Here is a 15,464-nt window from a genome sequence, read left to right as displayed (position 1 = left end):
TAAAAAGCAATCACATAATCTGTATGACCTATGTCGATCAAATAACAGTAGGAAGGACCCAATGTGAAAATTTCTCCATATGTAGTCAACAATTCCAAACAGTCTGTTTGGGTGAAAACTGCACAGATTCTCCACAGGGAAAGCTTAATCTCCTTCCCCGTCTCAGCAGGGGCTCTCTGATTCTGACTCCAATGAGATCTGAGTGAGTAATCTCAGCAAACTACTTTAAACGTGCAAAAAGCGCCATCTGTGCATTTGTCTCCGTTATGATAACAACATTACAGCAGATTTGATGGGAGGATTTTAAAACAGCAGTTCATATAAAAGCTGCTACTCTAAGCAGTCACTGTTCAAATTTAATAGAAAGGATTGCCCCTGCAAGGGGCCATTTTAAATTAATTTTAGAATAATTTTACACATATAACTTAAAAATTAATTAATGCCGTAACAGCAAAATTAGTCAAATGAAAATCTGTAAAAAAAATAAATAATAATTAATAATAATAATAATAATAATAATTAAATAAAATTCAGTGTTTCTTCCTGCCTGAAATAGAAATCAGACATTTCAAAACCCTTTTTAGGGACGGGAATTGTAAGGAATTTAATGATAGTGTTGTGATTCCATTTACAAGTAAAGTTACTCAGTGGTTCCTTTTAGAAATATTTTAAGAAAAAAAAATCTGCAATTCTTCTGCCAATCGTTGGCCTCATTTCAAAAACAATGAACAAAAAATAAACTAACATATATATATATATATATATATATATATATATATATATATATATATATATATATATATATATATATATATATATTTAATTAGTTAACATTAGCTAACATTAAAGATCTGTAGTTCATTAATTAAATTAAATGATAAATTGTTCCAGCTGATTTTTTTTGTAACGCTTTACAATAAGGTCTAATTTGTAATGTTATTAACCAACACTGAAATTAACATTAACTTAAATTAATAAATACAGCATTGTTCATTCCCAGTGAACTTCTGTAGTTAACAAACAATAACTCATACACCAAAAACCGCAGACTCATAAAAGTCATAAATTATTAACTCAAGTATTGGAATTCACTGTTTATTTGTGCTTGTGATTCACTAAGAGAAGAACCATCTCATGTGAATTTTTCTCTTTGCAGCTGGACTTCACTGGTCACGCTGTATGTTTCATAGTTGAAAATCATTCAGTTCCAGTAAAAAGCTGCTTTTGGTTCCGAGTCCTATCATACATACTGAGAGCTCAGTTAGAGATATGTAGACAGAGATTAAGAATTTGCCCTTTAGCAGACAATTTTCATCATCTGCTACACTAATTACAGTAACAGTACTCCTGGAGCACCAAGAGGCTAAGTCTCATTTGCTCAAGGGCACAACTATAAGAGAACAGGGCTACTTGATTGCAAAAGGTCAACCCTACATGAGACTAGCCCTCTGTGACCATTCACCTACTATCAAAACTACTGCTAGGATTTAGGTGAACATAAAACATTGCAGTGAATGAGGTCTACGTAGTTACATTATTAACCTCATGCTGTACTACACAATTTTCATCATGAAAAGTTTTACACCTTTTTTTGTGCTGTGCAGATCTCAGAGGCATTAAGCAAATAGTTTAAGACCAGACTCTGTATGTCTTGGCAGAAACGCACACTAGCTAATATATTTTTGGACGGGGCTGTGCATGCTCAAACCTTTCAGCATGTCTGATTGATTATCATACATGCAGGGCCTCTCTCCTCTGAAGAATTGTGGGGTTTAAAAAGCAAACACAAACTTTGCCAGTAATATCCCTAGCACTCACTGTGGGTGAAATCAAACGGCTGCACATTCACAGGTACAGGTCTGAATAGCTGCACTTGTACTGTCATCATCCATTAAGCATTGTGCCACATGGGTAACTGCCATTTCAATTTGTTTGTCTGACACAGATATGTCTCAAATGGAGAAAATGGCTTTGGATACAGATGCTTAATTCAGGCCTCAAAAAACAAATATGCATCCTGGTGATAAAATGGTTGCTGTTATTTGACTCTGACGATTCATGGATAAATGTGGCAGTTATTTTTGAGGCCACAGACTTGTGTAGTCATGGTCAAATTTAAATCCTGATGGCTAAACATAGCGTATAGGGATAACACTGGGGTGGTAGAAAGAGAGAGAGAGAAAGAGAGAGGAGTAAATAGTAGTTGGGGTAAATGAAAGGTTGACCTTTCACTCTGCCCAAAATGAAATAGAATGCTGTTTGCTTTATGTATCAGCAAATCTCTATTTGAAAAAAAAAGCTTTTCCATTTCATTTAGCTTTTATTGGACCATCATGTTAAACCCTGAGAATGGCAAGATTATTTTGCCGTATTCCACTTCCAGACAGGACAATAATGAAAACAGAGAGGTCTAAGAGAGATTTGGATGGAATGGAGGCAGAAAGCAAAAGGAAATGGGACTATTTCTTTATGTTGTGTAATGACTTAAGACTCTGTCATGGGGAAAGGATGTATAAACAGTCAGATGTAACCCCAAAACAGGCCAACTATACAATTAAGCAGAATTTTCTTTAATGATATCTCTGCTTTCTGACTTTATTATTAAAAAATAATAATAATAACACAAAGTAAAATTCCTTTTACTCAATAAAATATATAGTATGCTTTCTATTTCTTTCTTGATTTAATACAGTGTTAAACCAGCTGGTTATAGACCAATGTTAATACTATAAAATATATTTTTACCAACACTAACACTAATGAGCATTATTATAATTGCACCCTCGCTATATCATAACTTCTGCAGTTTTTTGTTCTAATTTTTAAGCAGGAGGCCAAGTGTTGACAAAAATGAAGAGTAGAGTTCAGAGCTCCTCTAAAAAAGATAGTGAGGATGCACTTGAATGATTCACCCTGAGAGAGGAGGAAGCGGCTTCAGTGTTGGACTGTGGGCAGAATGGAAGTCCAAGACACACAGTCAAAATAAGAGACGATGCTAAAATTTTAACTAATGTGAGCAATGCTAACCAAACAAGATTATCCAAATATGATTGCAGTTATAGCTCTGCAATATTGGGTGATAAAGACCCTCCTTTCCGTGCCAAAGGTTCAACCCATTAACTCTGAAAACTGATCTAGTGTCAAAGGCCAGGTTACCCTGGTTACCATGGAGACCGCTGTTCTCAGGCACTCCTCACCAGTCAAGTGAGTAGGAGACAAACCAATTCAAACCTTCTTGCTGTTTTGAAGCAGAGGAATAGGTGGAATAATTACCTATTGTGTCAATAATGGGGAATTGAGCTCATGTGGAAACATCATTATTCAAACTCTCTCTCTCCCCACTCATTCATTCTCACCTGCCTTATTTATTCTTAATGTCTGAGGGTGTGAAGGGAAAGATGGCAAATGTTCTTGTATTTTCACAGCTATAGTGAACAGCTGTAAATGGATTACCGGATGTCAATAGAAACAAGGTAGAGGGACTTTTGCCAGTGTCTGCAAGAGGTGACAGAGAGGATGAGAGAAGCTGAGTTAGACACACAAGCAGATACAGAGAAAGAATGACAAGATCATTTTTTCCCCCACACTTGTGGATATTAGGATGTCACATTCAATCCGAAGTGCAGACATGATGCTGTTAATGTAAGTCAATTACATCAAGAGTTTTGCTTCGGCTTTTATCACAATCTTTTATTTGTATGAATCCCAAAGTGCTGTTATGTTATGGCAGATGTATGGAGTATCCATCTGAAAATAAAACTGGATAATTTATTTAATAAAGTAGAAGGTATATACAGTACAGTCCAAAAGTTTGGACACACCTTCTCATTCAAAGAGTTTTCTTTATTTTCATGACTATGAAAATTTTAGATTCACACTGAAGGCATCAAAACTATGAATTAACACATGTGGAATTATATACATAACAAAAAAGTGTGAAACAACTGAAAATATATCATATTCTAGGTTCTTCAAAGTAGCCACCTTTTGCTTTGATTACTGCTTTGCACACTCTTGGCGTTCTCTTGATGAGCTTCAAGAGGTAGTCACCTGAAATGGTCTTCCAACAGTCTTGAAGGAGTTCCCCGAGAGATGCTTAGCACTTGTTGGCCCTTTTGTCTTCTGTCTGCGGTCCAGCTCACCCCTAAACCATCTCGATTGGGTTCAGGTCCGGTGACTGTGGAGGCCAGGTCATCTGGCGCAGCACCCCATCACTCTCCGTCTTGGTCAAATAGCCCTTGATGCCTTCAGTGTGACTCTACAATTTTCATAGTCATGAAAATAAAGAAAACTCTTTGAATGAGAAGGTGTGTCCAAACTTTTGGTCTGTACTGTACACAAAACATGAATATTTAGTCAAATCCAGTCCATCTGTAAAATGAAGTAACTTTCCGTGCATATTAACTGACACATTTAAATCTCAGACATTTCATTTTAAATCAGTGAACATAAGCATTTGCTACATAAAAAAGTTATAAATAAATGTATAAGAGACAAAAGACAAATGCTCATAATAGGTCAAATGCACAAATCATTTTTTATTACTCCTCCTTATATATAGATATGACAGCTCTTTAATTTTGAGTGAACAATCTCTTTAAGGATCACACTGTTCTGTGACATGCACTTTTACGACAAGACGGTGGTTTGACAATCGCACAGAGCTTATGACATGATGAAAATGGCCCGCGATAGGGTGATGGCTTCTGTCAACAGTGTGACAGTGAAAACACCTATTACCCAGCACATCATGAGCAGACAACCGAGCAAGAACGAAGCAGTTTACTCTCTATTTGACAAAGGAAGATTGGGATATAAATAGTGCCCCTGAGGATACAAACAAAACAGCATTACTCAAGAACTAAGTGCTAAACCACTAGCGATAATGTAATATGGAATTGGTTTGGCTTCCAACAGAAAAATCAAAATGCAAACAGAGATAAAAATGTGCATGCAGCAACAATTCATTTCTGTTAATGTCGGTGCATGTCATCTTTGGTTTGCTTCACTAACAATAATATGCAGTGAACCACAACACCAATGTAGATCTGACAGAAGAGAGCTGGGAATTAATCAGTCAAGGTGATGGTGTTGAGGCTGCGAGTGAAGCTACTGTATGTTTGCATTAATTTGCATAATATTTGAAGGAGTCTGCACTGAGTACCAATAAAAACATTAACATCTTTGTTTAACCCTATCAACAACAGGCTTCTGTCTGATGTTGATGCAAATTTAATTTATCTTAGTTTCTTTAAACCTCCACTTTCTCAGTCCACTTATGCTGCACATCAACTGTCATGGCCTGTAAATGCAGACCAGAAAATGTCATGCAAGTTCATGCTGCATTCATTCAGATGATTAATTAGGCTGACAAGAGCCTAAAGGCTTGGGTTACCAGATGTCCCGGTTTGCTCAGGACAGTCCCAGCATTATGAGATGTGTCCCAGTGTCTTGAAAATTTAGTAAAAAAATTTTAATATGTCAAATTTTAGGCAGACTGAGAGAGAAATACAAACCTCACAGAAACATCCTGCATTTTCGGTTTTCATTAAGATATCATTTTTCTGATATCTGGTACACATTATGATTGCAGAAATTTGACTCAGCAGAATTATACCCAAAATCATAGTGTACACTGTGCTTAAGCTGGAGATACTTTTTTACACACACACACACACACACACACACACACACACACACACACACACACACACACACACACACACACACACACACACACACACACACACAATGTGGAAATGAGTTAAGAATAAGAACTTGTTATTTGCCACCAGTGGTCTTCCACAATGCTTTTCCTATCAGACTTTTTCACATGCTCTCTTTGTATCTACCTCTTGCTTTTCTCTTCTTTATTTCTCTCCTTTTTTGCACCATAGCATTACCAACCCACTGTGAAAATGACAGTGCTTGGCAGGGCAGCAGCAAGGGGTGCACATGAAAATAAACACACATATGCACACACACATTTTCATGTATGATGCTTCTCTTCCAACATCTTTCAGAGTGATTACTGTTCTGATTTCAGCTTAGACTTTCACTGAGAAAATGAGAGGGGGTTATCAGGAGATCAGCAGGGGCGCTGGACAAGATCCCAAGGCCCTATGCATAGGCAGTCCTAATGCACCCCCCCCCCCCTTGACAATATATATCCCAGACTTTTCAAGGGCCCTCTCTTCCTTTGGGGCCCTTGTAATCAGTACTGGTTTTACCCCCAGTCCGACGCACCTGGAGATCAGTAAGAAGAGCCCAGAATAGCTCAGGGATCTAGGGGAAGGGTCCTCACAGCGAAAACTCTGTGTGTATGTGTGTGAGAGAGAGAGAGCGTTTCAACATGCACAAAAAAAAAAAAAACAATGCAAGGCTGATGCAAAACAGGAATTCTTAAGGCACTACAATAATACATTGTTGGATTACAGAATTGTTTTGAGGTCAATCACACGTCAGTCACATCATGTTCAGTGAGTGTGTATAAATGATTTACTTTCTTTTTCTTTTTCTTTTTCTCTCTTCTGCCAGCCAATCTTGAAAAGCGGCCCACTGAAGGCCCAGTGTTGTTCTGCTCTTTTCATAATCATAATTGCCTCATTCATCCTTTTGTTCATTATTGATTTCCAGAATAATATAGTCCTGCATTGCCCGAGACCATATTGGGCAATGCTATTTGGAAAAATCCTGATTGTTCCGCAAAAAGGACAAAATGCACCAGTCACAAAGAGAGACAAATACACAGCCCAAAGCACATATACCCAAACTTGCATGTACAAACACAAAAATGTGGTCACTTGAATATGTACTACACAAAAAGGCACAATTTCCCATAAAAAACATCTCGAACACAGATAGCAGTCAGGCAGAATTTGTGTCGTACAATGCAAATACTTGAATGTAGTTTCCCAGGCCAAACAAATGAGTAAAACTCAAAGAGAAAGCAGCTAATCAACTCAAAACACCTTCAAAGGTTTCCTGCGCCTTCAAAATGGTCTCTTAGTTTGGTTCACTAGGCTACACAATCATGGGGAAGACTGCTGATCTGACAGTTGTCCATAAGGCAATCAATGACACCCTTCACAAGGAGGGTAAGCCACAAACATTCATTGCCAAAGAAGCAGGCTGTTCACAGAGTGCTGTATCCAAGCATGTTAACAGAAAATTGAGTGGAAGGAAAAAGTGTGAAAGAAAAACATGCACAACCAACCGAGAGAAGCGCAGCCATATGAGTATTGTCAAGCAAAATCGATTCAAGAATTTGAGTGAACTTCACAAGGAATTGACTGAGGCTGGGGTCAAGGCATCAAGAGCCACCACACACAGACATGTCAAGGAATTTGCTGAACCACAGACAACGTCAGAGGCGTCTGTCCTGGGCTAAGGAGAAGAAGAACAGGACTGTTGCCCAGTGGTCCAAAGTCCTTTTTTCAGATGAAAACAAGTTTTGTATTTCATTTGGAAACCAAGGTCCTAGAGTCTGGAGGAAGGGTGGAGAAGCTCATAGCCCAAGTTGCTTGAAGTCCAGTGTTAAGTTTCCACAGTCTGTGATGATTTGGGTTGCAATGTCATCTGCTGGTGTTGGTCCATTGTGTTTTTTGAAAACCAAAGTCACTGCACCCGTTTACCAATAAATTTTGGAGCACTTCATGCTTCTTTCTGCTGACCAGCTTTTTGAAGATACTGATTTCATTTTCCAGCAGGATTTGGCACCTGCCCACACTGCCAAAAGCACCAAAAGTTGGTTAAATACCATGGTGTTGGTGTCCTTGACTGGCCAGCAAACTCACCAGATCTGAACCTCATAGAGAATCTATGGAGTACTGTCAAGAGGAAAATGCAGATGAGCTGAAGGCCACTGTCAAAGAAACCTGGGCTTCCAGACCACCTCAGCAGCGCCACAAACTGATCGCCTCCGTGCCACGCCGAATTGAGGCAGTAATTAAAGCAAAAGGATCCCCTACCAAGTATTGAGGACATGTACAGTAAATCAACATACTGTCCAGAAGGCCAACAATTCACTAAAAAAAAGATTTTTTTTATTGGTCTTATGAGGTATTCTAATTTGTTGAAATGGTGTATTGGTGGGTTTTTGTTAAATGTGAGCCAAAATCATCACAATTAAAAGAACCAAAGACTTAAACTACTGTGTGCACTGAATTTATTTTATACACGAGTTTCACAATTTGAGTTGAATAACTGAAATAAATTAACTTTTCCACAACATTCAAATTTATTGAGATAAACCTGTATTTATAGAAAAAAAGGGTTAACTATAAATAACACTGGACTCTAATAGTTGTCTCCTCCTTCCTTGACCCTTTGCTGGTCAAGGGTGTATGTCAAGGTAATTCAGTATTAATGCCTGCTGGAGTTGCACAGATGTTTTGCCAAATTAAATGTGAATGAAAGTGCCAGCATCACTGTTTATCTGTAAATCTTCTTAATCCCTCGCCCTCTCTGTTGCATGTAATCAATGTCTGAAAAAGGGAGGGGGAATACAAAGGTTTCTTAAAAGTTTACACAACGCTCTCTTGAAGGTTGACCTGGTGCGTTTTTTTTTTTTTTTTCTTGATAAGTATATTTGTGCAGACTGACATTTTTCTGTTTCATTTTATAGTTTAGAGAAGCAGTACATATTGTTTTTGCAATTTAGAAGTAAAAAATCACACCAATTTCTTCTCTATATCTTGGAGCACTTGTAGCTGCTATGTGGCTTATTATTAAAGAGACACAGGTCAAAATCACTAATGGTGTGCCTAAACGCTCAAGTGAGCTAATGCAAACTACCTCTTTGTTACAACAGACCTTTAATCTTCCAGAGACATTAGCCATTATAAACACTGACTGAAGCCCAATGAGGCATCTACTGTACTAGGTGTTGTGAAACCTATTTCAGTAATGTCCTTCATGGCCTGTAGATCTTTAATGAGGTGAGGAGCTTGAGGGCTGGCAGAACGAACCTCTTTAATAAATGGGTCAGACACAGTCAGCAAATACATTTATGTACAGTACATCAAAATACTACTCATCATCACTTCTCTTCACATCTATAAAACACGCAAAATTGTTCATTTTTACTAGGTAGACAGGTAGACACACACAGGATGTGTTCTGATTCTCTAAAGAAGGTGCTTGTATGAAAGACTCCATCACCTATTGTCGTAGTCTGAATTGTGACATATTGAATTTGATTTTCAGAGAAATATCACATCAGGAATAAGAGGATTGGATGCATGGTGAGAGATTCCGAGCTTTGATGTGGTGTGATGCAAGTGTGTGTCATGTATCACATTAGATCGAGTCCCACCTTTATATGTGCATGTAAGTGCATTTATGTGTCTTAGTCGTAAGGCTTTTATAGATGGACCATCTTAACTGAAATATTTAGACTGTTAAGGAGATGATCTTTTAAAGCACCTCAGCACTCCTTTTAACACCATATACCTTTTTCAACTCTTCTCTTTTCTAGTTTGCTAATGGATTTTAAATGAGCAGATACAAAAAAATACACACAAGTGATTTATAGGGAAAATGCAACTTTCGTGTCCCCGTCTCTTCAACCATTACATGAACTACTCATAGGCTAAAAATATATATGTGCGTGGTTAACAGTTACTCATAGTGAAAATGTACAACTGCTCATAAATGACCCAATACAAGGGTCAAACTAAGAACGTCTACAGAAGGAGTAGAGTGATATTCAGAGTTACAGTGCTCTACTTTTAGTTGGTTTACTTAAAACAGATCACTAATAACTACATTCAAATGACTAACAACATTATCACAATTCTGATTGCACAGCAAATAAAACTATGCTTCTTTAAACAGCAGATATTATGAATGAACATGACCCTGATACTGAAAAGCAAGCAGGTGCAAGAAAGACACTTGTTGGTGCCACTGAATGGATTTAATTTATTAGACAATAGAACAGATATACAGATATATTTTTTATATTATGGTAGGACACTGCAAATGTTTGCAGCAGGGCTTGAAAACGGAAAAAAAATTAAATACCTTCACTCCGAGCAGAATCGATATTTTAACGTTTCTGTTCTGAGTTCTTCTGATAGTATTACCATTCCGAAACCGGTTCGGGTGAAAGAAATACCGGTTAATAACGTTATTTTTAAAAAACAATATTATTTGCCTAATAATATTAATAATAATAATAATAATATAATAATAAAGTATAGTGTTTTCTTTACTCAAAAGAAAAGGAAAAAATAGAGATCTAACGCTTAGTCATAGCCAATAGGCTACAGCATCATCATCTCTAGATTTTGGCCAAATGTAAGCTACTAAAAAAAAAAAAAAAAAATTATCAACACTTTAAAGACAAAGTATGTTTAAGATATTTAAAAATGTTTGCTGCATTGGTAAAAGAAAAAAAAACATTATAAGATTGCGTTTTGAGAGTAAAAAAAAAAAAAAAAGTTGCGGCTCACGTCGCATTTTATTAGCCCAATGTTTAAAAACATTATAAAAACAGTTATAAGTTTAGGCTATAAAAACATCAATCCAAAAACAAATTAATCTAAGGTTAAGCTGATGCTTACCTCTCTCTTTCGGCACGAATCCAAATTTTTCCATGTTCCCGACATATCTGGATGCTAAAATTTTATTTAATATAAAGAATATAGAATAATGGTAAATGTATAATAAGTAACGCTGTATATGCGTCCGAAAGTTGGACTCCAAATTTCATTCTAAGAATTATTTTGAGGTTAATATAGCAAATGAAAATTATTCAGCTTCCGCTAGGCTATTTTAGTTCCCCTCACTCCACAACAAATCATTTCAATTAATTAGTATTTAGAAAAGAACAAGAATTAAAAATATAAGAAGCTATAGCAACATTAACGACAAACTAAAACTAATTAATTTAGGCTAAAACGAAACTGAAACCAGCGGGTCTCTCATTCGACACAAAATCAAAGTTTCCGTATTCGCGATATATTTGAATGACAGATGATTATACAAAATAGCCTAGTGTTTATTATAGCCTAATGTTTGTAAATATTTTGTGTCTGCATTATGTCTATTTCTGAATGAAATATTTTTTTTTCTCTCTCTAAAAAACGTATAGCAAACCTATAGCAAACCTTTTAAAATATTTTAAGAATTTACTGAAAATAAATAAATGACTTTAAACAGTTTAACTGATTATTAATCGGTCAAAATTAGCTGATACAGTTTGCTGCATTCATGCACACTCAGAAACCGGTGACTGTGAACGAATCAGCAGAGCTTGTACAAGCTTTTGTCATTGCTGAATCTTTCTCAGACGTTTCCAAATGTCGAAATTGGTTAGTGCATCTATCTGTGCATGATGATGTCCAATGCCCCCGGTGAGCGAAGCTTCTAAAAGTTGGGAATAATCAAAGGAGAGCTGCGGTCCTCAGTTGGACAGGAAAGGCTAAGAATGCAGGCGCTTGTGTGTCGAATGCATGAACCAACGCCGAGAAAAAAAGCCCCTTTTGCGCTGCGTCATCAGGCCTAATTTGGTCTTAATCCGGCCCTGAAGGCGGTGCATTGCCATTGAGACTTGCCTATGATGAGTTCTTAGCTGAGCAGACATTTCACTCGCTGGCTTCGGCTTCACATGGAATTCATGATTGGTTGACAGCAAATTTCAAATATTAAATGGAACGATAAAATATCGTTATTAACCGGTTATCGGCCATTTCAAATTTTCGATTCTGTTCGGAACTATAAAATTTGATTTAGTTTCTGTTTCTGGTTCTGTTCCTGTCAAAATTTTGTTCGTTCCTTGAACCGGTTCAGAGCCCTGGTTTGCAGGACGTAAAAATCTGAACTACTGAACCAAATGGACCAAAAAATAATAATAATTATTGTTGAGCCCTGTTTAATAGTTTTGACTTGAAAAAGTTCAGTGGAGAAGAAGAAATAAAATGAAAGAAAAATCGGTGGTGACATGGCCTTTATAATGAGTTGTTTTTTCAGGTCGGCAGAGGCTGTCATGCAGTTTGAATAGGCTAATTAAGATGGTGACAGAGGATTGATGAAACACATTTAAGCTCACTAAAACAGAGTAAAGTCTGGCACAGTGAAGCACACCACCATAACACACATCTTTCCAATCTTAACTATGCAGCATACAGCTCCAGTCTGAGCACTTTTCTGACTACAAATGAAAATGCTTAAACTGGAAATAATGAAATATTTTCCATGTTCAGGCTTGTCAGGCTTATTCTTATGACAAAATTTGCTCTTATTAAAGTCAAAGCATGACTCAGCTCTCTAGAGGCTTATTAAACTTGACTGAGTCATGTTCACAACTTATATGAAACGAAGGCATGAGGAAAGAAAAACAAGACTTTGTTAGTTTTCAGCAAAGGTTTTTCATGTGCTTTACAAAGTAAAGTTCAGATGGTTAGCTTGGATCTGGAGCCAAACCGAATTATTGCAAACTTCATAATGGCATACAGTATATTTCTATATTTCCTCTGCTCTACACACACATGATGAACTAAATCTACATAGCCGGTGTTAATTTTTTACAGTTTTTTATTTTTATTTTTGTCTTTTGATTATTATATCATTTAAATTTAGCCAATATATAGTCATGTCATATTTTCATTCATTTCATTACTTTTATCCTAAGATTAAATCTAAATTTGTTGAAAAATATTACTTCAGCTTTTGTGTAAAAGCAGATATAATAGAATGTATCAACATTTATTAAAAACAATCACAAAAAAATGATGTACATTTTCGTGTGTCTTCATTAATGTTTTTAAAACTTTTTTTATTGATAAGTCTGTCATAAACATGTTTTACTACTAACATAATTTATTAACTCAAAAGTTACATGCTAAATTTGTAAAAATATTTTAGTCCACTTCCAAGCCAACAACATTGCCTTTTTCATGAAAATATAAATTTACAACAGTAATTAAAGAGAAAGTTTACACCTCATTTATCCCGAAAGACTAGTGGACCACTTAATATATGCAGATACAATGGTGAAAAGCCCAAACCATCAATCTTCTTACAAAACAAACATGTCTAGCAATTTCTGGTGAGAGATTTGGTACAAATAATAAATGAGTGCCCTTATCTCTGTTTTTAATTTATCGTCTCAGTCTCCCAGCCCCATCCTTCACACACCTTCCAAAAAATCCCACCTTTGTCCCTTTCTTCCCTTCTTCCCACTTCTTCAACATCCTCCTCCTTTTGTTCATTGGAGGCATAAGCCACAGCTCACTCGCTTTCGCTACACACAACTACATACTGAAATGCTGGTTTATGCACCAGTGCGTAGCATTGTTATGGAAAACATCCACATAGTTGTGTCCAAGCACACGTGTGGTCTGTCTTATTTCTTCTGGTGGGGCGTCTCATGCTGCATACTGATACTGTCTGTTATGCATATTCCCTATGTGAAGTTTCTTGGTCAGTAAGACAGCTGCATATGCATAATGCATGAGAAGCATGTTTCTCCAGTCTATGGCAGGTGCGGTAGTTTTGTGGTGTACAGCAGGAAGGATGCTATGGCATGTTATGACAGGTCACAGGGTGTCATTGTAAGCTGTACCTCGCTCAGGTCAGGTATAGTGCAATAATGTCAGTGTATAGCACAGTGTGGTGCCAACAGGAATCTGATGTTACAAATAACAAAAACAACATACTGACTAATTTGATTGTCAGATGAATGTGTAAATATGAATAATCAGGTACGTATTCATGTAGATGCTCGTGATTTTGGTGTTTGCGTGGTATGTGTGTATATCCAGTCCAATATAACGTTGCATGGCACTCTTATTCATCTGGATTTAGAGCTGTTGAAATATTGAACTGAACTAATGTGTGCTTGAGTCCTGACTGAGCCCAGAGCCAGATAAACATCAGTCAAGGTCAGGCTAGGGATGTTTCTGAGTGTTGAAAAATCATCAGGATTAAGAAAAGTCAATATTTCAATATTTTTTTTACAGAGTGAGTTTACACCATTACCAGTGGATTTTTAATCATATAATATTTAATAAAAACAATAATTTTGCATTATGAATACAAATATTGTTATTATGTTATAAATAAACACGGTACTGTAAAAAAAAGATATTATATATACTATTTCAATAAAATTAATTCAGCAAGAAAGATAATTCTTTCAAAAGCATCTTACTGACTCTAAAGTTGTGAACAGAAGTGTATGTTGTGAACAAAAGCAAAGCCTTAGAATCTAATTTACTAAAAAAAAAAAAAAAAAAAAAAAAAGAAAAAGCAAAAAAAAAGTTCAAGTTCATCTGAAAAATCACCAGAAAAATGGCTTTCACTTCCACCAGCACCACATCCCTTGATTTTGTTTAAAGCAGTTTTTTTTGGTTCCTGCAAATTATATTTAGTATTTGTGTCACTGTGTCTTCACTCACCACAAGGACAGGAGTATAGACAGCATTAGCGGTCGACAGTGACATAGGATTTCTTACTTTGTATCTTCGCTTGCTGTATTTTTCTGTGCCACTGTACCAGGTAGGCTACGTGATCATATCCCGAAGGATGTCAGCTTTGAGGAGTTTATCCATGTTAGAGGTCTCTGTGGTTCTGATCCCACTGTTGCTGAGACATGGTGGCGATTGAGATTGTGGTGATCACGCATGGATCTAGTGGAGCGGTTGGAGATGGGCTCTATCTTTTTTTCCACCTTCACCCCTGGATCTAGCACTCTCTCTCTCTCTTTCTGTGTTTGGAAGCCTGCTCTGTGGTTTCTTCCCCCCGAGTGAGAGCTCGATGCTGCAGTTATCTTCCTCTGAGGAGGTTGATGTTGTTAGCATTGATACGATATTGAGGACTCATCACTTCTATCTCTTGAATATGAGCAAACTTCATTTTATATCATCATCATGGGTGGGTTTTTTTGGGAGCGGTTTATGTGGTTTGTTTGGGAGCGGAGCACAGTCTGTTCTACAGGGGGCAAGATGTATTCATTCATAAAATGTCCTGATGTGCACAAGGGTGCAGAGTCTGGAATATTTAGCTCTGCCTCCTTTGGGGTTTCTTCTCAAGGGAAGAAAGTCTTGTGCAATATAGAATTGAGTGGCTTGGATCTGCAACAAAATAATTAACAAATTCTGGGGGGAAACTTTGAGAAGACGGTAGATTCCCTTTCGTTTTTTTCATGTATTTGCAAGTTATTATTTAATTCTTTTAAGTTGCATACTTGCTATATTGTTATAATATTCAGCTTAACATCCAGATCGTGTTTCACTGCATTTAATTCTGAGGAAACAGTCATCTGGCTTTGAGTCTGGCTTGCTGCTCTGCCGGCTCCGCTTTGGTCACCTGCTCCTCCAGCTCTACCTTGGCTCTGAGTTCCTATTCTGTCTCCAGGTCCTCTTCCACTACACGGCCCTGGCCCTCCATCTCTCCCTCCTGGACCTGAACTTTTGTCAGTTCGTAGAGTCTGGAAGCTGGGGATATGTCACAATCCC

At 37.0% G+C, this 15,464-nt stretch overlaps 1 protein-coding gene across 3 annotated transcripts in view; it reads right to left on the bottom strand.

Annotated features, from left to right (window-relative positions):
- The window catches only part of LOC132107175 (VPS10 domain-containing receptor SorCS2-like), a 181,009-nt gene that overhangs the window by 41,107 nt on the left and 124,438 nt on the right, over positions 1-15,464 (bottom strand). The gene's annotated exons all lie outside the window — the stretch shown is intronic.

The sequence above is a fragment of the Carassius carassius genome, chromosome 2 (genome assembly GCF_963082965.1).
Source record: "Carassius carassius chromosome 2, fCarCar2.1, whole genome shotgun sequence".
Taxonomy (NCBI): domain Eukaryota; kingdom Metazoa; phylum Chordata; class Actinopteri; order Cypriniformes; family Cyprinidae; genus Carassius; species Carassius carassius.
This window is presented reverse-complemented; position numbering and strand designations above follow the sequence as displayed.